The 24014-nt window shown below is 51.8% G+C and overlaps 2 non-coding genes and 1 pseudogene across 2 annotated transcripts; 1 reads left to right on the top strand and 2 right to left on the bottom strand.

Moving 5' to 3' along the window:
* Positions 1–15457: 15457 nt before the first annotated feature.
* On the top strand, positions 15458–15566 carry LOC148663342 (5S ribosomal RNA; annotated as a pseudogene).
* A 6187-nt stretch (positions 15567–21753) lies between these two features.
* trnap-agg (transfer RNA proline (anticodon AGG)) lies at positions 21754–21825 on the bottom strand. Its single transcript has one exon. It is a non-coding gene; the product is annotated as a tRNA-Pro (tRNA).
* A 2117-nt stretch (positions 21826–23942) lies between these two features.
* On the bottom strand, positions 23943–24014 carry trnap-agg (transfer RNA proline (anticodon AGG)). The gene has a single exon. It is a non-coding gene; the product is annotated as a tRNA-Pro (tRNA).

Here is a 24014-nt window from a genome sequence, read left to right on the forward strand (position 1 = left end):
TATAAAGACAGGAATTACACTTTGCTCACGTCACGCATGGAATGGCGAGGCTACTTGTTCCAATATTATCTAGTCTCACCTCATATTGTGCCGATTCCTGGTTTTCATTTAAGAAAGAGCACTGCAAACACCGTAAACAGTGCAAAACGTGTGATGAAAGAAGTCTTTTCCCCCCTTTGTCTAGAGCGGAACACAGCGGAGTCATGCCGAGGGTTGTGAGATCAAGATTTCAGTGGAGCACTGTCGTCTACGTCTTTAGCTACATGAGTTGGACATCCTCTTGTACAGGGAAAGCAGATTGAGATCCTCTGACATGAAAAGTGACAGATAAAAGCAATTTCTCATCCTTTCTCTTAGTGGTGGAACTATCGCATGTAAATGAGGCAACTTGCAAGGCAAGCAGGCTCGGTGCACACCAAACGCAGATGTCTCAGAGCAGTAGAGACGTGTCCAAGTGGCTGTCAAAGGACAGCAGTTTGCCGGCGCTGTGGCTTAGTTGGCTAAAGCGCCTGTCTAGTAAACAGGAGATCCTGGGTCCGATTACCAGCGGTGCCTTTCTTCCTGTCTTACTGTACAGAATTTATCCTTATGGGCAAATCCCATGCCTTTTAATTCAGTTGAATGCAAGTGTCCGTTTCCTTTCTGGAACAACTTGTTTTGAAAGAAATCTATACAGCTTGCGAAAGATGAAACACAAATCTTGCTTATCAGTGAAGAAGAGGTACTCCCAGCAGGCCAGCTAATACCAGCAAAGTTTTTTTTTCACCCTAACCCAGAGAATGGAGAAAAGCGAGGCGCCTGTGGCTCTGCAGTGTAATCAGTTCGCGAGTTCGGCGGTTAGCTGAAAGAGTGGTAAATGGAGCTCGCCCCAGCCCGTCCTTATTCTTTTAAAGAGGATAAAAAATTAACTTCGCCGCCATTACTACCAGCTTTAAAAGACTGCCATGGGCACGGAAAAAAACACACTACAGATGACTTTTCTGGAACCGAAGCAGAGATTCCTTTACGAACCAACTGATAAAGCTCAGCCAGTGAATACTGTTAACAGAATGTGAAAGCACGATCAACTTTGTAACTGCAACCACAGGAAAAACAGCAAGAAGCAGGCTCCATTCCCCATTTAAATCTGTCGTGCGAGGCATGCTTTTTGCACGCATGAAGTAAATCCCACGATTGCTTTTGAACTTGGACAAAGTACTTCCAAAGGAGCGCTATGCGCAAAGATTTAACAAGCTCAACCCCCGCCGACGATTTGGTGTTAAGAAGCAGAACATTCAAGTTTCACAGACAGAAGCAGCACGCCAGCACAGCCAACATTAAAACGGAGGGCACACTACGATTTGCATTGACACAAAAGTGATCTGGGCAGACATCGTTCCCTACATAACGCAAAAAGTGACAAAGCGCTTTTGGGTTGAGAGGACGCAAGAAGGTTTTTGTTTTGTGCCTTGATGTCAAGCTGAGAAAGTATCTTTAAACACTTTGCTTAGTTTCTCGAGAGACTGCCAAAAAGCAGTTCCCTTCATCTGAAGCCAGCTTCTCTCCCTGTCTCTGTGTCTGTGTCTGTGCAAAAGCTGGGGTATGCGAAAAGACACATTCCTAATGCAAGAAATTGTATAGGGCTAATAAAGAAACATTATTATACTTTTACAGGACTACACAGGGCAGTAGAATTACTAGGACATTATTTACACAGGTAGGGTCAGCCGCTGGTCATCGTGCTGACCCTCAGACTCTCCCCGGCTACCACTCCCAGCATGCCCAGCGGTACTACGAGCGCCTAGGGGCGCTTCCTCCTCACCACCAGGCGAGGGCGTTACACTGCCCCCACCTGAAGCGTCTGGCGTCTCGCCGACGTCGAACACCCCCCTCAGGCTGTACTCATATTCGGCCAACTGCTGCGGAACCCTGCGTGAGCGGCCGCTGCGCCGCGGTGACGGCTGGCGACCCACGGACGCCCCACTATCGGTCGGCTCCAGTCCCGGCTGCTCCTCTAGAGCCTCCCCACACGGCTCCTCCTCCCGGGCCCGGTAGGGGGCCAGGCGGTCTCGGTGCAGGACCACCACTCTCCCCCGCGTTCGCAACCGGACACGGTAGCAGACCTTGCCCACCACCCCGAGTACCTCAGCGGGCCCCTCCCATGACGGCGCGAGCTTAGGGCTGAGGCCTTTGCGGCGGCGCGGGTTGTACACCCAAACCCAGTCCCCGGGCTGGAAGGCAGGCCCCCTGCAGCGCAGGTCGTAGTACCGCTTCTGCCGGACCCCCGCCTGTGTCAGGTGGGTCCGTGCAAAGCTGTGCACCCGCTGCATCCGCTGCCGCAGGTCCCATTCGTACTCCAGTCCAGCCGGCGGTGCCGACCCGTCTCCGGGCGGCGGGCCGAAGACCAGGTCCACCGGGGTTCGCATTTCCCGGCCCAGCATGAGCGAGGCCGGGGTGCACCCGGTGGATTCCTGGACCGCGGTCCTGTACGCCCAGAGCGCAAGGGGGAGGTGGCGGTCCCAGTCCATAGGAGCCCCCACCTGGTGTTGTTGGAGGGGGGCCCGGGAGCGCTCGGGGGGACCCTTCTGCGGCACGCACACCGCACACGTTCGGCAGTACCGCTGCACGTCCCGGTGGCAAGGACCCCAATAAAAACGGCCTCGGAGACGCTGCAGGGTTTTTTTACCGCCGAAGTGCCCCACGCCCGGCTGGCCGTGCACCGCTCGGAGCACCGCCCCCCGGAGCGACCAAGGCACCACCAGCTGCCACCGTACCTCGCCACTGGAGGGTACCCGCCACCCCCGGCGCAGCACACCGTCCTTTACCTCCAAGGCCTCCCACAGGGCGCAGAGGGCCTTGACGGACTTCGGGTGCGGGGCGAGCTCCTCTCGCGTAGGCCGCACTCCTGCTGCCCTCCAGCGGAGCACCGGCCCCACGTCAGGATCAGCTGCCTGACGCTGCGCCCTCCCGGGCCGTGGCCGCGGTGCTCACCCCTGCCGCGGTGCGGACAGCCTCCTCACGCTGCTCCCGCCGGGCGCAGTGGTGGCAGTCCGCGGCCTCGCAGGGGCGCCACGAGAGAGCGTCGGCATTGAGATGGCGAGACCCCGCACGGTGCACGACAGTTAAGTCGTACTCCTGCAGGATCTCTATCCATCGCGCCATCTGCCCCTCTGGCTCCTTAAAGTGGAGCAGCCAGGTGAGGGACGCATGGTCGGTCCTCAACCGGAACCGGGTCCCGAACAGGTACGGCCTGAAGTGGTGGACCGCCGCCATCACCGCCAGCAGCTCGCGACGGGTCACGCAGTAGTTCCGTTCAGCCCTAGTCAAAGCCCGACTATAGTAGGCCACTACGCGCTCCCAATCCAGCCCCTCCTGCGTCAACACCGCACCCACCCCCGAGTCACTCGCGTCGGTGTTGAGAACATACGGCAACCGCGGGTCGGGGTAGGCCAGCACGGGGGCCCCCACCAGAGCTTCACGCAACCGGCCGAAGGCAGTCTCACAGCCCGAGTCCCAGTCAAAACGGCGGCCCTTGTCGGTGAGGCGGTGCAGCGGGGCAGCAATGCTGGCAAAGTCCAAGACGAACCTCCGGTAGTACGAGGCCAACCCCAGAAAGCTGCGGAGCTCCGCGACGGTGTGTGGAGTCGGCCAGTCCCTCACTGCGGCGACCTTACCTGGGTCCGTAGCCACCCCTCGCGGTCCAACAACATGTCCCAGGAAGCTCACCTCCCGCCGCAGGAGCTCGCACTTGCGGGGGTTGAGCCTCAGGCCAGCACAGTGGATGCAGGCCAGCACCGCCTGGAGGTTCGTCAAGGCCTGGTCGAAGCCCCGGGCATGAACCAGCAGATCGTCCAGATACAGCACACACTGGTTCTGCGGGACAGATGCCAGCACCCTCTCCATCAGCCTCTCGAACGTCGCCGGGGCATTGCACAGGCCAAAAGGCATGACAGTAAACTGCCAGAGGCCCTGGCCGATAGAAAAGGCCGTCTTCGGGCGAGCATCGGGAGCAAGCGGTACCTGCCAGTAGCCGCAGCGGAGGTCCAGGGAGCTGAACCAGGTCGACCCGGTGATGTAGTCTAGGGCGTCATCTATCCTTGGCAGGGGGTACGAATCTTTCCGGGTGACCTCGTTCAGCTTGCGGTAGTTGGCGCAGAACCTCCACGAGCCGTCTTTTTTTTTACCAGTACAGCTGGCGCCGACCACGGGCTCGCGGAGGGCTCAATCACCCCCGCTGCGGCCATCTCCCGGATCTTTTCCTCGGCGGCGGTCCGCTTGGCGTGAACCATGCGTCCCGGCGGGATGCGGATGGGCCGAGCGTCGCCAGTGTTGATCTCGTGTTGGACCAGGGCAGTGCGGGTGCAGTCCTCATCTATCGCCGCAAAGAGATCCTCGTTCTGGGCGAGTAGCGCCTGGAGCCGCTGCCGCTGGTCCTGATCGAGGCCCTCGCAGCTCCGCTGGTAGAGATCCTCAACGGCGTGCCTCGCTTCCACGCAACGCTCGGCTCCCGCCGCCGCCGCCTTGTCTGGCCCCCCGGCTGACTCGGGAGCAGGATCCAGCACGCTCGCTCCCCGGCTCACAGGCCTGGTCTGCCCCGGCGACTGCCGCCACTGCCTCTTTTTCTCCCGGCTCCGGCAAGCCCGCGTCCCTCGGCCTTCGCCGGGCCTGCCCTCCACCAGGTGAAGTCACTCCCCCTGCCACACCAACTCCTGCCGGCTCAAGTCCAAACTGGCCCCCACTCGCTGCAGTACGTCCAGCCCCAGAATGCAGTCCTCCTGGATGGGTGCGAGGTAGCAGGGGTGGCACACCATCGCTGCACCTAGACGGAAGGCAAGCACCTGTTTCCCCCGGACTGCAGCGAGCTGGCCCGTCACGGTCCTTAGCCGCAGGCTGGAGGCCTCCCATCCTGGGGGGTTGGTGCCCTTGGTGTCGGGGAGGACGCCCGGCCGGAGTAGGGTTACCGATGAACCGGTGTCGAGCAGGGCCAGGCAGGGTTGGTCCTCGATTTTGCAGTGGAGGTACAGGCCCCGGCTACAGCCGACTCGCCCCACGGTGGCGTGAGGGGCGCCGGTCTTAACAGCGCTCTCCGGAGCGGGGGTTGAGGTGTTCGAGGGGCGGCCTTCCCCACGCGGTGTCGCCCCATTCCCGTTTCCCTACGCCGATCGAGGAGTGCGAGGTTCGGGTGCCCGGCAGAACCGGGCTCGGTGTCCTCTCTTCCCGCAGCGGTTGCAAATCAGCGTGCGGGGCTGTTCCGCGGGGGTCGCTGCCCGGGCTGGCTCCTCTTCCCCCTCGCTGGATTCCTCCGTCGCCGTCTCGGTCAGCCGGCAGGGCGCACTGCGTCTGCTGGCACTTCCAGTCACCCCGAACACGGCCTCAGCCCATGTAGCAAGGGCCAAGGCCTGCTCCAGCGATGTTGGCGCGGCCAGCTGCACGTGGCGCCGCAGCTCCTCGGGTGAGAGGGCCTTGAGAAAAGCCTGGAGAGCCATCTCCCGCTGCGCCTCCCGGGGGAAAGTTGGGTATCCTCAGCGGGCAAGGAACGCAACATCATCGGCAACCGGGCCCAGTCGCTCTCCTGGTCGGCGCCGCCGCAGGGCCAGCCTCTCCCGTATCAAGTCCGGCGCCTCCTCTACACCGAAACGCAGCTGGAGAGCCGCCGCCAGCGCCGTGTATTCGCCTCTGTCCTCCTCCGGGACGTCCAGGAGCACCTGGCAGGCCACTCCTTCCATCTCCGCCCGGCTCCAGCCATTCGTCCAGGCCGCGAGCTGGAACTGCGCCTCGTAGATTTCCCACGGCGCTTCCCCATTGTAGCGACCTGGTCGCACCCGCGCTGATGGGTATGGGAATCGCTGATCGGCTCCGGCAGGGAGAGTATCCTCTATCTGGGGTGCTCGCTGACCAGGAGTAGCGGCCAGTCGCCCCAATTCTACCGGCAGAACCACTATTGAATAGCCATGGTAAGGGCTGTGGCCACCTGTCGCACCCAGGAGTTGCTCAGGCTCCCTATGTGCGCTGCCGATGGGTTCTGTTTCTTCCAGCGTCAGCCGGCGCTTAACAGAATCGGGTAGTGTCTGCCACGAGTTGTCCATTCTGCCCAATGTAGCATTTGCAGGTTCTTTTCAGAACAAGGACGAGTGGAGACGCAATTAACAAACAAACATTAGCTTTATTCATTTACAACCACACAAAACCAAACACAGGATCTACACACACATGAGGAGACTGACGGAACACGTACACATATTTAGGGTGGTAATTACCTAACAACACACTATACTTTTACAGGACTACACAGGGCACTAGAATTACTAGGACATTATTTACACAGGTAGGGTCAGCCGCTGGTCATCGTGCTGACCCTCAGACTCTCCCCGGCTACCACTCCCAGCATGCCCAGTGGTACTACGAGCGCCTAGGGGCGCTTCCTCCTCACCACCAGGCGAGGGCGTTACAATATGGACTCCCAGGGGGCTCCCATACTTCGGATTCTTGCGTTCTTATCAGAACATACTGATACGCAAACATATTCATTACCATATTTCAAAGCATTGGAATAATATGTCGTACAGCAACACAAAAACAGGAAGACAAGTATCACAGCTACTATAATCGGTGTTAGTAACTTAAAGAAAAACATTCCCCCTGGCCCAAACAGTGATTCTAACCAGGAGAGAAATGGGTGAAGCTGTAGAATGAGGCATTAAAGCACATACATAACAAGATGCATTAAATTTCTTTAACTTTACAGTATGATTTATAAGTTTATACCACAAATTACTCATATCCCCCTCATTATCAGTTTCATTCAGCCAGTTTGTATACAAAGAGGCTTCGCATTTAGATTCTTCCTCTTTCTGGGTGGTGACAGGCTTCCACATAAAAAGGAAAAAGGCTGGGCACATCAGTCCCAAGCATGAGATCCCCATCTATCCCTGTGGAGACATCACTCCTGCGCTTTGCTCAGTTCGTTTGTGACCTTTTTACAGTGGGAGGCATGAATTCAGGGCACCCTTTCCGTGACTTTCACAGCAGTCGCAGTGGTCAGCAGCCTTGGTACGGCCCCCTCCACCTGAGTGAACACCACTTCTTTTTCCTGAAGTCTTTCACCAGAAGAGTAATAACTCTTAGAAAAATCTACACATTGTTCCACTGCCTCAGCTGTGCCATTTTGCAGAACAATTGTAGCTGAAGTTGTAAAATTTCTCATTGGCCCGTTCCTGCAAAACATCTTATTATGAACAAACAAATCATAATAATAATGTGCATCTAGGGGAATCACTCCCAAGGGTAACCCCCCCTTAAAACTATATTGTTCTACCCATCAGGTTCTGCCACTAGATAAGAGAACCTTTCCCATGAAATCATTTTTTGACCTTCATGATCCCTTCAGGGCGTACAATTAGCACAGAAGCAGCAGCTTTAGTCCACATGTTTTTCCAGCAGGATATTAACAGTATGATTATAACGAATAATACCAGACACACAAATATGTATTGAACCAGAGACCCTCTCCAGGATCCTAGCACAGACTGTAGCCATGCACCAATGCCCCAATCATCTGGATTATAATTATGATATATATTTTTCTTCATCATAGATGTGCTTTGCTAAGTCATTAATTTGCTAATAATTGTCTAGAATACAAGTACTGTTTAGTCTTTGCTCACCTAAACAGCTGTCTATCACCCTAATAGAGAATGGCCTAAAACTGTGATTATAGCGAGGAGCATACAGTTATTTCCATTCTAATACATCTGAGTTACACTCAGACTAAAAGCAGGGCTATTTACCCATGCCAATTAACCTAAATAATCACCTCTACCAAAGGGGATTACTCCCATGAGCATCTTTTATAGCAATACAATCCCAACATGAGCTCTGATTATTATTTGTGGCTGACTGATAAAGTATTGATTCCATATCCCCATTTATTAAAGTAAAACTCCTTACACTTAACAGGTACACTGTCACCCCCCCTCAGGAAGCTCAACAAACACAGAAACAGTGACAATATAATAATGTTCACTCAGTCTCTGGTGCAGTGGTTCGGTGTCAGCGCAATGCGTAGATCCAGCGATCTCATCCTGTCACTCAGATGGCAGAGTCGGTAGTCAGTTGCACTTGATATGGTCCTTCCCAGCAGGGTTGCAACATCTGGTAGGGTATATCTTCCTCACCCACACCCACTCGCCAGGTATCAGGTCGTGTCTTCCCTCTACTGGAGGTCTCCAAGTGTCCAGCACCTGTTCACCAGCCCCGTGCACCACTTCAATTAACAACCTACAATACTACAATAGAGAATTAGCAAATTCAACAATCCATTAGCCAAATTCATCCCTCTAGGAAGTTTCGTTGATTGGCCTGTGATGATATCAAACAGGCTCTATTACACAGTTCTGTTTGATCCAGCCCGCATCCCATGGTGTTCCTTCAGTCTGATGTCTAGTCAATCTTTTCTGTTCCTTCATTCCACTGTTCCAGCAGACTGAGGGTGATCTCAGTCCATCTCACCCCGAATAATCCAGCCACAGCCTGTCCCTTGATCATAATACATGCGGTAGGGCAGTGCCCACCAAGGGCTTATCTCCATCATCAAGTGTTTGGTAGACACAGAGGCAGTGACAGCAACCCACTGGGAAAACAGATTATAAGAGCCAAGGTTGTAAACATTTGGTACTGCATGAAAGGTTTCTCAGGAGCAGGCCTTTTGAGCTGTAGCACCTGCACCTGAACTGTAGTTGAGTTCCTTTGATAAGCATCACATTGAGATGCCACATAAGTGGCTACTGCTTCAAACACGGTCCCCACCCAGGTTTGGGTAACCAGCACACCATTTGACTCACACCCAGGTGTCCGACACAGTGCATTAGTCGAGCTACAAAGGGCATTAGGCTGTGAGGGCATGCAGAGCGTCCAGTGTGCTGGCAGCACCACACTTTTCTAACCATGTCCTTTTCTCTGCTTTAGAGGCCTCAGCCTGAATATCCTGTAGCTGTCCCCTTTTCACCAACAGAGGTCTCACAGGGGTCTCAGACTCCTGTTCTACCAGGACTGTGCACCTGACAGCTACATCTGCAAAGTTGTTCCCTCGAGTTACTGGAAACATTTCTTTATTATGTGATTTATACTTTACCACAGCTACTTCAGCCAGTAGCTGCAAAGCTTCTAACAGTTCAGAGACAAACCCAGCATTCTTGACTGGAGTCCCTTCCATGTTGGGGAAATCCCTATTCCTTCACTGCCATCCAAATATGTGGCATACACCAAATGTATATATACAGTCTATATAAATTGCTACAATTTTCCATTTAGCATATTTACAAGTTTCAATTAAATATTTTCATTCGGTCTGCTAGTTCTACACCAGATTATTCACAGTTTATACAGCCAGGCAGGTAGCCTGCACAACACATAAACACGGCCCCTTGGCCACCGCATCAAGGGGTCCTGAATAATAATAACCCACCAGACGATGCCTATCTCCATGCTCCTGCACCAGCACAACGGCTCACAACCCATTTCTTTCACTTACAGACAGATTACATGCAGATGATCAGTCTGAGAGAATACAGTCCAGGGCCAGTGTCTGCAAGAAAGCTTGTTTCAAAACATCAAAAACAGTTTGTGCTGCAGGGGTCAAGGCAATTTTGTCTTTAGACTGCACTACCCCCCTTAAACCAATACGTCACTGGACAAGCTCGTTCTGAGAAGGCATTCACCCTGGCTTTATCATGTAGTTGGTTTTATACTCCTTTTTTTCCTCTTTAGATCCAATACTTGGAGTAGCCCGGCCTTATGGATTCCGTAATTAGGTAAAACAATCACAATATCACATAACTCTATTGAGTTAGTTTACATAAATGCTATTTCATGCAGTAATTCCTTATAAAATGCTGCGGTCTGGGCCTAAAATAGGTCTGGGGTGTCCCCCACCCACATCAGTAGTTGAAACTGTACATCTTTTCCCAAGCAGACTGTGACAGCTTATATTTGCTTTAAACACAACCCTTGCACCCCTTCTCCTGTAGCCTCCTGTTACCCGTTAGAAAACTTTATATCACATCTTTATGCTGTTTTAGTCTAAAAACAGGACAGCTGTGCTCCTGTGTCCCCCAGTTACTGCACACTGTAAGATTATTTCACTTTTATTTAAATCCTGAGATAAATTTAGGAAGGCTACAGAGGGGTTTACTAGATTAAAACTGTTAGTTCACGCACGGCTCTCGTTTCAGCTTCTGACATGTTCTTTAATTGTGAAATCAAGCCTCTTTCTTACAATTTCTCCAAAAAACACCTTTTTTTTAGTAACTGTACACCAGCTTATTAGTAGTTTTGTCTTTGGGGTTTTATATCTCGGTATAACATTAAAGTCGCACAATAATTTCAACAAACTGGCGGCTCCCTTTTCTCCTCCTTGGGAGTCTTTTTACCCCATTTGCAGCGCTCGCACTTCTGCATGCATGCTTCACGAGTTATTAAATCAAATCTGTCTCCGCTGTCCGTAATATCAGGAAAGCATAGTTGTACATTCTTGGCAACATCAGGTTTTAACCCACTCAAGTAAATTTGTTTTATTACTGTGGAAGTATCTTCATTCACTTCCTTCTCATCGGCTAACCCCGAGTATAATATCCATAAAGCTATAAACCTTTCTGTAAAATCTGAAACATCCTCACTTCCTTCTGCTGACATGCTGTCTAATCAGTTTTCGGTGGGTAATGCTCTTTCAAAAATCTCCACACTAATTCCCACCCTTCTCCTAGATTCTCTCTTAAGGCGTTCTATTTCTTCTTTTGCTGTTTCTTTTTCTGCATATATAACTTCGTTTCGTTCAGCCATTGCTTTTAGCTTTTCCATCAGAGATTTTTGTGTCTCATCTATGATATTCTGTTGAATTCTCAAATATTCCTCTAAATATTGTTTATTTTTATCCAAATGTTCATACACTTTTCTACATTCCTGTTCAGCCTAAATTCCGTCCGACATATTTCTTTGTTTCACTTTGGATTAATCAAACTTTTTTTTTTCTTCACACCAAACCATTTTCACTTCTCCCACGCGCCCCGCGGAACCCCCCAGTCGAGACAAACTGACGAACTATCACAATTCAGGAACACGGACCAGGTTCCAAATCCTGGCTTTAAACACACAGTTGAATCGAGTTACCATTTTCGGCTCTTCTGCGAGTACAGTTCTAGTTACTACCTTCAGCCATACTGCAGTCGTGTACCAGGATGCAACACCTGGATTGTTTCGCACGGGCAGGGCGAGACGCTATTCCTTCAGCAATCCCTTTTTTTCTACCCCACCTTCACAAAACAGGCATCTAAAAACACATACACCATTAACTCATTTTTCTGTTGTACTTGCTTCAGCACCACAGCAACATGGAGAGGACAAGGGACTTTTTAGAAAAGAGGAGTCCTTACCTCTTTTTAGAAGCGGTCGCCTAACTTTTCCTCTCCATGTCCGTGTGGTTTAATTTAGATGGATACTTCTTCATCATTTGGGTTACATATCCGCCAATCTGCCTCCTCCTTTTTAGAGGACGTTGTAAACCTTTAGGAACAATATAATCTAGCAACAAGGTTATGTCACTGTAATTAGGCTTAAGACAATCAAGAACAAGGCTTGCCTTTCTTCGAAATTCTTTACGGTCATCAGGCAATTTAGGAAAAGACTTAACTAATGCAAATAATTCACTAGGAGACCAATGTCAATGTACATATGCTGGAGTTCCTTCTGGACCTGTTAAAGTGCACATTGGCATTTCACGAACAAGTGAAAAGGCTTTGGCTCCGGACCGCTTTCTAGTTTTGGTGGAGACTTTTTCTTTTTAGAAGGCATGGTCATGACTTTAGCTGCAGCTTGCTGTTCTTTAGTTTCAAGACTAGTCTTTTTTGAAGCTTCCCATTATTTCTGTGATTCCTCTTTCCATTACATAAGCTTTCCAATTCGCTTTCTTTCCGTTCTTCTCCTTCTCTTCTTAGTTTCCCCTTCTTCAGAAAACTTATTTTTCCTAATTCAACTTTCCTCCGTCCATTCTGATTCACTTACAAAGATCCTTCATAGTTATGGGCCCCTAATTATCATATATAAATTATGTGCAAGTTCCCTTACACCTATTACCCTAGCTTTACAGTTCATGAACATAAAACATTTTTTTTACTCTAACCCAGGCTATAATTGTTTCTCTGAATTTGTCGTACATGTACTTTTGCTGGACTGCTCGGTCCCATTTTCATCTTTGAATTTTAATTTCCCATTTTTACCAATCGGTGCCTTACTTAGAACCTTATCACATCAACTACTCCGCAGAGCAAAAACCACACGTCTGTGTTAAGATAAGTTCTTTATATGAGTCCCAGACTCATCAAACCCACGTGAGAACACCCCTGTGGCTCGCTTCTCAAACTATTAATTTTTAAGGATCACTTACTGGCGTCAGACAGCTGCCAATTCTCCAGACGCGTCTCTGGAAGGATAAACAATTTATCCTCTGAGGTTCGTCCAATTTTGCTAAAATTGTCAGGGTCCAGATGGAGTTTCAGCAGCCGTTCGCGTTCAGGTTTCTGATCCCGGACGAGCCCCCAAATTGTTATGGAACTATCAAGGAAGCCACAAGAGAGAGTTCTCACCTGAGTAAGGTCTTTATTTCAATATTGCAAGCCCTGCTGCCACTTCGCAAAGTGCAACCAGAGACTCAATTTGTTACAAGCAGTACAGGGTTTTTAAAAGATGTTGCGCTGTAAAAAAGCTCAGCGCTTTGTCCTTTCTAAAAGTTCCCCTTTCCCTAAGAGAAAACAGATTACATCAAAAAGCGAGAGAAGAAGCACTAGATTTGTTATTCAAAGCTAATCAGTTACTTTCAGCTAATTCTAACGACCCAGAAAGCATATATTGTTTTGGTACATTGTCTTCTAAAGTAACCTAAACAGTGTACTTTGTTGATACACTGTTTTCTAAAATTCTGCACGTACTGTAGCACAGCATTTACATCCTTGAAATATATTATCTTTATAGATTAAGCTGACCCAAGGACGCCAAATAATGTAGGGAAAACCGGTCCAGGGACGCCAAATATGTAATCATAGTGGCTCTCTGAAGGCACCAGTTCTGTAGGGTTTGGGCATTTACTGAGACAATTATTAATTGTAGCAGTAAATCACAAAGTTGATTCTTTTGATGGCTTTAGAATCCAACCATGCGACATAACTCAAACAACGCACACACACAGGTACTAACACACGAGGATACATTTATTAATACATAGAATATGCATGTAAACCTAACAGATCTTATCGAGAGGGTTATCAGAATACAAAAGGTATATATTCAATCAGTTACAAAGTGTTACACATATCAAGAGGACATACATTCAGTATATCATTCATTAAGACCGTTTCGTAAAGTGAACTTGGTTACAACTTCTACATTAGATACTCAGACAAGTACATAACTCTTAGGAATTAAATTGATATCAACTGGTTTGGATAACAATTGAATTCTCGAGCTGTAATGCATTGAAGTTGAATACTCATCCAATCTTTGGGGATTCAGATCTCCTGCGGGCACAAAGAAACAGTTGCAGGCTGTTGCTGTCCAATCCGCGCTCTCTGGCTCCGTGCCAGGCTGTGCTGTGCGGCTTGCGACGGTGCGCTGCTGATGCTCACTGTTGGCTTAACTAGCAAAGTTTGTGCACAGGAGAAAAGATGACTGTGGGTCCCAGCAAGTCAGGAAGAGGACTGGTTCGTTCCTGATGAAGAGCTAGTTCTGAATAGTGATTCAGCTGTCCACAGTTCCGACCTGTTCACGAGGCCTGCTGCTGGTTACTCTCTGGCAACCTCCACTCTAGACTCTTAGAACAAAGGAAAGTTCTGGCACTCGGACACACTGGCCGTTCCGTGGTTGTCCGGGCTGAGTCTCAGGATGGTCAGGAGGCGCGCTGTGAGAATGTCCTGCCCTTGGGATTCTCCTTTGAATTCCCTTTAGAATTGTTGAATCTGAATCTGAATCTTGTCTGAATCTGAATCTCAATCTCAATCTCCCAGGCTCTCTGTGTTGCCTGTTTTACCTGGAGGAACTTCAGCTCATTGATTGGCTGAAAGTTCCATGGGCATCAGAGTCCCACGTGGGTTACTCGGCCCTACCAGTCCCTGATTGGTTGATCAAGGTGAGATATGAGTCACTTAGTCCTGACACTTAGTAATGCAGTCCAGATGTCCAACTGGCACTCCCTAAACAGATAGGCGCCAATGGATGACCATTGATCATGATAGCCAGGCTTAGCTAAGTGCATCCCCCTGTGGGAGCTGTCCTTATCAAAAGAAAACATCTTGCATGAATAGTTTCTCTGTGGCTGCACCACAGAGATGAACAGAGAAATGGGGCCTCATTTGGGAAGCTCAGAAACACTTAATTCTGCCTTATTATTTAAGCCTCACCGCTACATCTTAAAGCACCAATATATTTCTTGCAAAGCTCTCTACATTTTAAGAATCAATTTACTTATTAGATTTCCACTTCAAGACTTGTTCGGCTGGCGTTCTGGGAGTCGCGTTTATCAGAATTGTATTGAAATCGTTTCCCACAGAGCTCAGATGTCGAAGCACAGCAGCAGCTCTCCACAGCGATCCTCTATAGCGCCCTTTCTCCCGCAGCTCCGTCCTCATTGGAAGGAAGCAAGAGTGAAAGGCTGAAGTGAAATTGAGCGGGGACGAAGGCAGTGAAGAGAGAGAACGTGGGAAGAAGAGAAAAACGCAGGGGAAAAAAAGCAGCGTCGTAAAAGAGGTGACAGAGCTGTCCTCTCTATAAGTGGGGTGCCAGCGAGCTTTGCTCTAGCTTACGGCCACACCCCCTTGAGCATGCCTGATCTTGGAAGCTGAACAGGGATGGGCCTGGTTAGTACTTGGATGGGAGACCGCCTGGGAATACCAGGTGCTTTTAAGCGCAGGAGGCGCCCTATCCCCGCTCGCTCGCTCATTCCCCTGTTCACAAGTGCAGTGCGGCTTGTCCGTCTGTTTATTTGTCAGCTCTGGCGAGACACGGGTGCTTGTGTATTAGCGTGAGCGTTTTTTTTATTCTGATCATGAACAGTTTTACAAGTCCGCAAAGGATCGAGGAAAGGTTTATCGCCAGCTGAAAAGAGACACAGCGCTTCGGCTGTGGAGACTTGCTCGGCTGGCGTTCGGGGAGTCGCGTTTTTCAGAATTGTATTGAGATCGTTTTCCACAGAGCTCAGATGTCAAAGCACCGCAGCAGCTCTCCACAGCGATCCTCTATAGCGCCCTTTCTCCCGCAGCTCCGTCCTCATTGGAAGGAAGCAAGAGTGAAAGGCTGAAGTGAAATAGAGCGGGGACGAAGGCAGTGAAGAGAGAGAACGTGGGAAGAAGAGAAAAACGCAAGGGAAAAAAAGCAGCGTTGTAAAAGAGGTGATGGAGCTGTCCTCTCTATAAGAAGGGTGCCAGCGATCCTTGCTCTTGCTTATGGCCACACCCCCTTGAGCACGCCTGATCTCGGAAGATAAACAGAGATGGGCCTGGTTAGTACTTGGATGGGAGACCGCCTGGGAATACCAGGTGCTGTAAGCTTTTAAGCGCAGGAGCTTGTAAAACTGATCATGAACAGTTTTACAAGTCCGCAAAGGATCGAGGAAAGGTTTATCGCCAGCTGAAAAGAGACACAGCGCTTCCGCTGTGGAGACTTGTTCGGCTGGCGTTCGGGGAGTCGCGTTTTTCAGAATTGTATTGAGATCGTTTTCCACAGAGCTCAGATGTCAAAGCACAGCAGCAGCTCTCAAAAAAGCAGCGTCGTAAAAGAGGTGACGGAGCTGTTCTCTCTATAAGAAGGAGAAGAAGAAGAGGAACAGAGGATTTGTTTGTCTTAAGTTAGACTTTGTTTTTTTGTGTTTTTTTGGTGTTTTTGGTTGATTTTTGAAGCCCTCCCCTTCAGCCTAGCTCTGTTTGGGGAGGGGAGAGACTTTTGGGGTTTTTTTGTTGCTTTTTTGTTGCTTTCTGAGTCCTGTTTGTGTTTTAATGGAAGGAAAAAACATGGAGGCAGAGAATGTTATTGTAGTGTAGGTAAGAGAAGGATGAGGAATTTGGACCGACCCCCCTGGCGGGTTTTTGCAAGGGCGCATACTGTTGTGGTGGATGTGAGCGGCGTGGAGAAACCGTCTGCGGGTGCTATTATCGCAGCTGTGTACGGCGTCTGTGGGGAGGGCTCTCTTTTTGCCTGCCGCCCCCAGACGCCAAAAGAGTTTGAACTGACTCTGGACTCAAAAGAACATGTGGACGCGGTGGCTGTGGGGCTGGATGTGCAGGGCACACCCTGCTACTGCCGCTGGCTGGAGCGGAAGGAGGTAGTGGTGTCCTTCCTCCACCTCCCGGCATATATCTCAGATTAGACTATCAAGGAGAAGCTGAGTAGCTGGGGGGTGAGAGTCATTTCGGACATCAGGATGCGCCACTACCCCGGGACCACCATTGCTGATGGCACGAGGTTTGTTCGGATTCGCTTTCCCGATCATGTAGCCTCGTTGCCATACAGCACCCGCTTCGCCACGGCAGAGGGGGGGCAGTACTTCAGGGTCCTCCACGACCAGCAACAAAGGGTGTGTCATGTCTGCCTGGACTTGGGGCACATCGCCAAGGACTGCCCTGAGTTCCTCTTCTATGAGTGCAGACAGCCCGGCCATCGCGCCAGGAAATGCACCGCTGCCAAGTGCCCGGACTGCCTCCATGCGCTCATGAGCTGCAACTGCGAGCCAGAGCCGGAAGATCCAGCCGCCGCAGGAGCAGCTGCCCGCAACGCTGAGGGGGTTGAAGATGGACTACGAGTGGCCACTGCAGCTGAGCATGGAGAGTTGCTAGCAGCGGAGCCCCAGGACCCCAGTGAGCCAGCAACGCCCCAGCCGGTGATGGGAGAGAGGCAGAGGAGGCCCCTCCAATCCTGGGTACAGCGCAGCAGAAAGGAGCCGGGGACCAGCCAGCATCTCCACCAGCAGAGGCGCCCCGTTGCCCTAACAATCCTGCTGCATCCCACTCTGTGCCGCAAGAGAAGCAGAGGGAGGTTGCTCCACAACATGCGGCGGTGCAGCGTGGTGCAGCTGAGATCCTACGGGCACCACCACCACCAGAGGCTGCCCCTCAGCGTACCAGTGGGCTTTTGACACCCAAGCCTGTGCAGGGAGAGAGGCAGAGGGAGGAGGCGACGGCACCAGCACCACCACCACCATCACCGTCAGCGGTTCCCCAGCTGTGGGATAGCCGGGGTACAACCGCCTGGGCCCTCGAAGGCTGGAATCCAGTGGCACCACGTCAGGCCTCAGCCCAACCTGAAGCCCAGTTCAAGAGTTGTCCGCAGACCCATCCCTGATGTCTCTGCGGTGGCGGAGACAGGAGGTGGGGAGGAAGCGGCAAGTGTTGGCAATGAGAATGTGGCAGAAAGGGCGGGGGAACTGTCGCGCGGGCCGGAGAATTAATTTCACTCTTATGGCCATATGCGTGATGGCAACTTTCGCCTCTTTAAACGCCAACGGGCTGAGGGACTGAGCAAAGCTGGGGGCAGTGTTAGCTCTGCTGGGGCGGACGGATGTTGTCTGCCTCCAGGAGACCTTCTGGGACGAGGAGTGTGTCCGGAAGGTGCGAGCACAGTGGGACGGGGAGCTGTTTTACAGCAACACCTCCAGCCTGTGCAGGAGGGGGGTGGCTGTGCTGGTGAGGAGGGGAGTGTACGAGAGCGTAAGGCTCCTGCACCGCGACACGTAGGGCCAGCCCCTGCAGGTCTGTCTTGGGTTTCCTGGACAGTCCGTGCTGCTGAGCAACATCTACGCCCCCAATGGGGAAGCTGAGCGGCTCGCCTTCTTCAAGCAGCTGGAGGCGAGCTGCTTTCAGCAGCCAGGGCTGGTCGTCGGAGATTTTAACTGTGCACTGAGTGCGCTCGATGTCGCGGTTGGGATGACCTTTAAGAGCAGTGCTGCTCGCAGCTTCCTGGAGCGCAGTGCGGAAGCTCACTGGTTCGTGGATGCGTGGCGTCAGGCTTAGTGTGCGCGGAGGGACCTTTCTCGGCGGCAGGTCGTCGAAGGTGTCTTGAGACAGAGCCGGATCGACCTGTTGCAGGGGCACATGAGTCTCTTCCCGTGCCTGAGCCAGATGCGCTATGTGTTCATGACCCTGAGCGACCATGCTGTGCTTCACTTTTCTCTAGCAGGGGCACAGGAGGACCGGTGCCCCGGCCTCTGGTGCTTTAATAAGGCGCTCCTGGGGAGGCTTCATTCTGTCAGGGCATAGAAGACCTTATCCGGCAGCAGCTGCAGTGTCCCCTGTATAGGTCAGAAAAGCTGGTCTGGTGGGATAATCTCAAGTACGCCATCAAAGAGTTCAGTATCTAGTATGGCCTGTCCCGGGGGCGGGAGAAGGCCAGGCGGGAGAGACAGCTTCGGGCTCGGATCACCTCAGAGCTCGGGCTCCTGGCAGATCACGGCGGGGGCTGCGAGCTCTTGCTGGAGCTGAGGGGTGAGCTGCAAGCCCTGGAGGAGGAGAAGTGGAGAGGAGCCAGGGTGCGCAGCAGAGCCCAGTATCTTGCCAAGGGCGAGAAGAGCATGAGGTTCTTTTTCGGCCTGGAGCAGGAGAGGCAGCGCAGCTCCTTCATCGAGGAGCTGGTGGGAGAGGACGGTGTGCGGCTCTCTGCCCCCGAGGCCGTTAGGAATGAGGTGTTTTCTTTTTATAGCGCCTTGTTCTGGCCGAAGTGGTGGATGAGCAGCAGACCTGGGCCATGCTGGCTTGGGTGAGTACCCGCCTGTCACAGAGCGATCGTGAGCTCTGTGACAGTGCGCTGAGCTTGGAGGAAGTGCTTGAAGCACTTCGGGGCTCGTCTCCTAACAAGAGCCCTGGGTGGGACGGGCTCTCCTCCAAGCTCTACAGACACTTTCAGCAGTCCCTGGGGCCCCTCCTTCTGGAGGTGTTCCAGGAGATTGCCAGGACCGGCGCTCTGACCCCATCTATGAGAAGGGGGGTGATCTCTCTTGTCTACAAAAAGCAGGGGGATCCCTCCCTTTTGAAAAACTTTCGCCCGATCAGTCTGTTGAACACAGACTATAAGATACTAACTCGTGTTCTCTCCCTCAGGCTCGGGAAGGTTCTGCCCAGGATCCTGTCGCCTTCGCAGACCTACTGCGTCAAGTGGAGAGACATCACGGACACGGTGTGCTCCATCAGAGATGTTGTGGACCTTATGCGGGAGCAGCCGAGGGGTGGATACGTCCTGAAACTGGACCAGGAGAAGGCCTTCGACAGGGTGGAGCATTCCTTCCTGTTTGAGGTCTTGAAGAGCTTTGGCTTCGGCGAGGCCTTCATCTCCTGGGTGAGGCTCGTGTACAAGGGGATCGTGAGCTGTGTCAAGGTGAATGGTTCCCTCACGAGCTTCTTTCCAGTGACCTTGCCTGGGGGCACCGCCACCTCGTTGATCTACCAATATGCTGACGACACCAGACTGACGTTGGCAGAGGTGGCGGAGATCTCGGCCATTTTAGAGGTGGTGCAGGCCTACTGCGCTGCCTCGGGCGCCAAGGTAAACTTGGAGAAGTCTGAGGTCATGCCGGTGGGGAGGGCAGACCTTGCCCCGCTCTTCGGTTACCCTTTCAGGGTTGAGACGGGTCACCTGAAGGTCCTTGGCATCTACATTAACGCTGATGAGCAGGCCACTGGGCTTCTCCTGTGGAAGGAGAAGCTCATTAAGATGAGGGCAAATTAAATCGGTGGAGACACAGGTCCCTGACCCTAAAGGGAAGGGTCCTGCTCGTTAACACACTGTGCCTGTCCCTCTTGTGGTACCCACTGTCTGTGATGCCTCTTCCTGAACGGGTAGAGAATGAGATTAGGCAACTGGTGGTGGGATTCGTGTGGGAGGGGAAGCCTCCGCGGGTCACTCATGACACCCTCATTGGGAAAATCTCCAGGGGTGGGCTGAAGCTGTGTGATGTAGGCCTGAAGCTGAAAAGCTTTAGGCTGAAAGTAGTGAAGAAGTTCCTTGACCTGGATAATGTCAGCATTTGGAAGATTGGTATGGGAAGCTACCTCGAGACTTGCGGGGGCTTGGGGCAGGAGACTCTCCTGGTGAGGCTGACTCCGGGGTTGATAAAACATCTGCCCTCCTTTTACAGGGAGGTCCTGCTGGCGAGGGGGTAGTTCATGTCCCAGCATGTCTCCTACACGCCGGAGACCCGGGCCCAGATTCTGGAACAGCCTCTGTTCCTCAACCCCCTGCTGGTGTCTCGATGGAACAGGCAGCTCTACGAGGCTGGCATATCCAAGGTCAAGGATCTTCTTTATGAAGTAAAGGACGGATTTCTGCCCACCCAGGCTATTGTCGACGCTGTGCGAGAGGTCGACGACGAGCTGCCTGTCAGTAAGATCCGTCAGGATTACGAGCAGCTCAAACTCGGTCTCCCGGACAGTTGGCTGGAGAAGCTCCATCTACAAGACGGGGCAGCAGGCCCGGCCTGGCCGGAGCTGAGGGTGAAGTGGGGGGACCGTGGGGTGGACCTCCTGGGGTTCACCACCAGCATGTTCTACAGGCTGATGGTGGCGAAACGCTTCAGAGTGCCGGTCTCAGAGGTGTTCTGGGGTAAGATCTTCCCCCAGCTCGAGCCAGGGCGTACTTGACGGATCTGCTGGATGGCCTGTTTCGCTCTGTTCGAGGAGCTGTTCTTGACGGGGTGCCCTGGAAAGAGCTGTTCCTCTTTGGGTACCGCGGGTCTGAGAGGGGGGTTAACGCCATTTTAGTGAACCTCCTCCTCAGCCTAACGAGGACAGCTGTCTGGGAGAGGAGGAACCTCATGATGTACAATGGCCTGAAGCCAGACCTTGTCAGGCTGTGCATTGCCAGGGTGAAGGACTGCTTCTCTCTCAGCCTGGCCTACTGCAGGGCTGAGAGGCGGATGGCCGACTTTCGCAGGATCTTCTTAAAAAATAACATCTTTGTGGACCTGCGAGAGGAAGGCCTGTACTTCCGGCTCTGAGATGGGGGTGTCTTTGAACAAAAGACACACACGGCTCCACCCTTTTCCACCCCTGAATAGCATTGGCGAGTTGAATAGCATTCAATTTACATCGAATAGCATTGGCCCCTGAATAGCCCCTGAATAGCATTGGCGTAGCTCAGCACTGGGCCACTGGGCACAATTTCCCACCGTTTCCAGAGTGTAGTGGTTATCACGTTATCACGTTAGACCGTCACACAGACAGTTTCCATGAGACGTTGGACTTCCGATATTTAGAAGGATCCGTTTTTCAAGAAACAATTAAATTGATTCTTTTATCAAGCTCGTAGTTTTCCTTCAAATCTTGAAAGCTCTCAGTGAGAACATCATAGGCTGCAGGACGCCCCGTAACTTGATTACTTCAACAGAAAGAAGAGCAGACAGCTCGACAAATATGTGAGGCGCAGAGAGCGCAAGGCGAGCCGCACACGTTTCGGTGGCTGAGAGAGGGCAGTTTTTGCTTCTGCATTTCCCAAGTAAGGACGCATGACAACAAGCGATCGCGGTGCTCATCTACGACACAGTGGTGATGAGTTTTCAGTACGTGTTCTTTTGAACGAGCAATGAGGTTGCCGCCTTGGACAGCTGACTGCACGCTCTCATTGTGCCACGTGATGAGAATTCACCAGGCTCGTTCAGTCATTAGTCACATTCCATCGTTTGCCATAAGCAGACGCTGCGAAGTGATGTGGATATCAGTTCCCAGTCTTGTGGAAGAGGAGGAAAAGAGCACACGAGGGCTCGTCCGGGAGTTGAACCCGGGACCTCTCGCACCCTAAGCGAGAATCATACCACTAGACCAACGAGCCACAGCAGCACTTTCCATTTCAATCTGTCAGCGAGCTTGAGGATGGGGAGAGGCGCCATTCGCTCGTCCAGTCAGACCTTCATCAATAAGTCAAGAAAGCTGCAATTACACGACTGCCTTGCAGACGAAGGGCAGTGAACTGTGCCCGGTAAGAGGGGAACAAGCGGCACTAGGTGACGCCGAGGCATAAGTCCCAGCGAGGGGGGTTGGCTTGTATGGTACAGCGCTTGCTTTGCATGTGGGAGATAGCAGGATCAATTCCCGCATCCTCCAGGTGCGTGCTTAGAGCTTGATGTGCCGAAAGGTGTCCTTTAGCCTGTGGTCCCGCCTTACATGGAGAGCATCGTGCAGCTGTCAAGCGTTTCGTAGCCATGCCCCCTTTTCATCTTCTCTCTGGCTTAAGCGTCACTCCGCCCCTCTCTCTTGACATTTCATGTCAGCATGTCAGAAGTCCGAGTGACATTTTTAATGGCTGAGTGAGGGCACGATGCTGAAGCAGAGAGGCCACTTCAGCCACAGAGACTTGTGCTAGGTGAGATCTGAAAGACGGACTCGCAACAGAAACAGACCAAAAATGTATCGGTGAGATCAAAAGGCAAATGCAACATTCAGCAGAGGGCGTCTAAAGATTAGGGAACGGGCGACTGAAATCCATGTGAGGCAAACTTTCCGGTGTGTGTACTGCAGCTGGGCTTGTTGGCGTAATTGGTAGTGCGTCAGTCTCGTCTTCTGAAGGGCCTGAGTTTGATCCTCACACGGGGCAGGGCTGCTTCCTCTCTTGCTCTTTTCAAACACTTGCGGCAACTGTTCGCTCATAACCACGTCTGGAATGCGTGACCTTTACACGGGCGAGAAGCAACGCCGCATCCCTTTTCTAAAGAACATTCACATTCAGAAATAAGTCAAGAAATTTGCCATTACTTTCGCTCGCACTGCTGTCACCCTGCCCATGTTGCCAAAGAAAGATTCACTCGGCGTCAACATGACAGAACAGCGATCACTTGAAAGCAATGTTCCACACTCCGTAAGCAAGAACTTCAGTGTTTGCAGTCACCCGATATGCCGATAGTCAAAGGAGCGCAAAACACGAAGCGTCAAAAGACAAGATGAGTGGATGGAAAGAGCGTTGAATTGATGAGCACAAAAGTTCAGCTCGTACAATAGGCAACGAAGGTCTCAGCGTCGTTATCGCACTTGAAAGGACTGCCTTGCAGACCAAGGGCAGTGGGCGGTGCCCGGTAAGAGGGGCAGAGGCGGTAAGACATGATGCCGAGACGCATGAAGAGAGGGGGATTAGCTCAAATGGTAGAGCGCTTGCTTAGCATGCAAGAGGTAGCAGGATCGATGCCCGCATCCTCCAGGTCTGAGTTTGGATCTCCGGAAGCCCGGTGCTCTTGTTTAGCTTCTGCGACTTCTGACAGGTGCTCCTCCGTTGCGGAGAGAATGTCCTTCAGTTGTCAAGCGTTGAAGGGCCACACCTCCTTCCCAACCTCAGTCTGCACTGAGTGCGTCTCCGGCATTTTCTCGTCCAATTTGTCAGCTTAGCAAGTGAAAAGTATATCCGAGTGAAAACAGTGCTGATAATACTCTCACGAATTGTTAGAAGACGTGCTTTTGATCATCGATTGCTTAACAATCACATTCGTTCGACTTGAGCCATCAAGCTCGTAGTTTTCCTTCAAATCTTGAAAGCTCTCAGTGAGAACATCATAGGCTGCAGGACGCCCCGTAACTTGATTACTTCAACAGAAAGAAGAGCAGACAGCTCGACAAATATGTGAGGCGCAGAGAGCGCAAGGCGAGCCGCACACGTTTCGGTGGCTGAGAGAGGGCAGTTTTTGCTTCTGCATTTCCCAAGTAAGGACGCATGACAACAAGCGATCGCGGTGCTCATCTACGACACAGTGGTGATGAGTTTTCAGTACGTGTTCTTTTGAACGAGCAATGAGGTTGCCGCCTTGGACAGCTGACTGCACGCTCTCATTGTGCCACATGATGAGAATTCACCAGGCTCGTTCAGTCATTAGTCACATTCCATCGTTTGCCATAAGAAGACGCTGCGAAGTGATGTGGATATCAGTTCCCAGTCTTGTGGAAGAGGAGGAAAAGAGCACACGAGGGCTCGTCCGGGAGTTGAACCCGGGACCTCTCGCACCCTAAGCGAGAATCATACCACTAGACCAACGAGCC

The sequence above is a fragment of the Lepisosteus platostomus genome, chromosome 5 (genome assembly GCF_059453375.1).
Source record: "Lepisosteus platostomus isolate fLepPlt1 chromosome 5, fLepPlt1.hap1, whole genome shotgun sequence".
NCBI classification, from domain to species: Eukaryota; Metazoa; Chordata; class Actinopteri; order Semionotiformes; family Lepisosteidae; genus Lepisosteus; species Lepisosteus platostomus.